This window comes from Sinocyclocheilus anshuiensis, unplaced genomic scaffold, assembly GCF_001515605.1.
Source record: "Sinocyclocheilus anshuiensis isolate Anshui unplaced genomic scaffold, SAMN03320099.WGS_v1.1 scaffold274, whole genome shotgun sequence".
In the NCBI taxonomy this organism is placed as follows: domain Eukaryota; kingdom Metazoa; phylum Chordata; class Actinopteri; order Cypriniformes; family Cyprinidae; genus Sinocyclocheilus; species Sinocyclocheilus anshuiensis.
The window spans coordinates 64,951-67,280 of NW_015547698.1; positions in this window are offsets into that span (position 1 = coordinate 64,951).

The window sequence follows — 2,330 nt, forward strand, 5'->3', positions numbered from 1 at the left end:
TTTGAATGCATAGAGTCCATAACAAAAACTTCCACCATAGAAGAGATGTATAGGGTGGGACACAGATACAGTATGGAAAATATGTTTTGGAAGATTTTTTCTAAATTCTCTAATCATCACAGAGCATTTCAGATGGCTAGAATAAAACAGTTTTGTATAAAAATTGCCATTAAAATATTTTATTTTCAATATACAACAAAATTTTATAGCACGTTTTTGCGGAGTGGAAACTTATCTGTTCATTTGTACTAAAAAAACAGTTTCCTGTTTTTATCACACCTGAATGTTGTGGCTGAAGGGCTTCTTGGTTATGACTCAAAGAACAGCAAAGAAACCACAAGCTGGAGAGCACGTAGGCTGATATTTAACACACGGTCACAGTATAAAACATTAACTCAGGCACAAAACTTGAGGAAATTTTCCAAGCAAATCTCTTTAACCTACTAAAAATACTAGAGATGATTTTTTTCTGAAATTATTAACACATTTGATTGAAAACATGTTAATCAAACAAACTGTCTATTATATAAAACATTTTTTAAACATTCAAACAACTGTTTGTAAGGTGTGATGATCTTGTATTGTGACTGACAGTGAAGTAAACAGAGTAAACTTCCTTCCTACAGGAGATGACTGTATCATCTTGGATGACAGTCTTCACACTTCTGGAAAATTCATGTGTTCCGGTAGGTGTAGAGATGTTTGTCAGAGGATGAAAAAAGTGGATCCGCTCCAGAATTGGAGTCAGAATGTGGAGAATTAAACATACAGATGAAACAGAAGAATTTAGCAGAAGACATGGATTCACCAGTCTCATCTCTCTGATGATGAACTCATCCCTACATTCACAACACAACTGAAACAAAACATCCCTTTGAAGACAATTTGGGTTGCCCTCATTTGGACAAAAACATTTTGTCCTTTATTCTAGGGATTGGATTAGTCAGTAGTGTTTATCATCTGCTTTATATAACACTATGATCTCATTAAGGTTTAATTTACACATAATCAGAGATAATCCACCAATCAGCATCAGAGCTGAAGAAACACAAATCATGTTGAACAGGGTGAAATCTGAAAATAAAACACACATACAGAGTTATCCTGTAACGAGAGAAATAAGCATGTACAGACATAAACATACACATCATGAGCATGAAAATGATGACAAAAATGACGCTTATGAATTAATGTAAAGCTGCTCTGATGTTTTCACTTGTTTTTGTAAGTCATGAACATTGTCAAAAGACACGTCTTCATTTTATCTAGAGATTTCTTACCTATTTTAACAGTGAGACTGGCTTTAGTGATGACATGAGCTCCACACCAGTATATCCCAGAATCCTCTTCTCTCAGATCAGTGATGTTCACAGTAAAGACTCCAGTAGATGCTTCATCACTGAAAGAGAATCGATCATCTCTGATCGTCTCCAATGAAACTCCATCCTTCACACACATGGAGGCTTCATGTGCTTTGCAGAAGCTTTTCTGATCTTCATCATGATGTTTGCACTGGATTGACACGTCGTCTCCTTCATACTTAGTCAAGTTCAGCTCTGGAAATGTTTACAGACACAAGAACATCAATTCACAGCCGTAGTTTCACATATTCAGATGCAGAAACCTTCCTCACCCTCGTTCATGATGACGATCAGATGAGTGTAAAGATAATTGAGGTCTGTTTCTAATGTCACTGCACACCAGTATTTCCCAGCATCCTCTGCTGTCAGGCCAGTGATGGTCCCAGTGAAGACACGTGCAGTGTCGTTATCATTCAGAGTCAATCTACGAGTCTTGCTCTCTTTCTCTTCTCTCACAGTCTCACTGAGGGTATTTCTGTCTCTAGTGGAGCACTTCCCCTTACAGAGAGACTTTGGCTTTGATTTATAGATTGAATCATAAGGGCAGATGATCTCAGCAGATTCTCCTTCATGTCTCACTACTGGAGGCACTTGAGAAAAAAAAAAAAATTGTACATTAATTATTGTGCTTATAAAACATTTCTATATTTGGTATCTAGCATAACGAATAATACTTTAACTGCTCAGTGTCATGCACTGTTGTGATTTATTAAGCAAAGAGCAAAGAGAAAGCAAAGGTTTTAAAAGGAACTTTAATTCAATAATCCAACTCAGAAAACTCCAGGAAACATAGGAGTAAACACAACCAACAATAGACAACACTGAACAAAGATCTCAAGAAACACCGGGCTTAAATAACAAAAAAGTGAAAGTGAGGCATGTGGGACAACATACTTGGCTATAGGAATTTGTGCTCTGCATTTCACCCATCCAAGTGCACACGCACGCACGCACGCACGCGCGCGCACA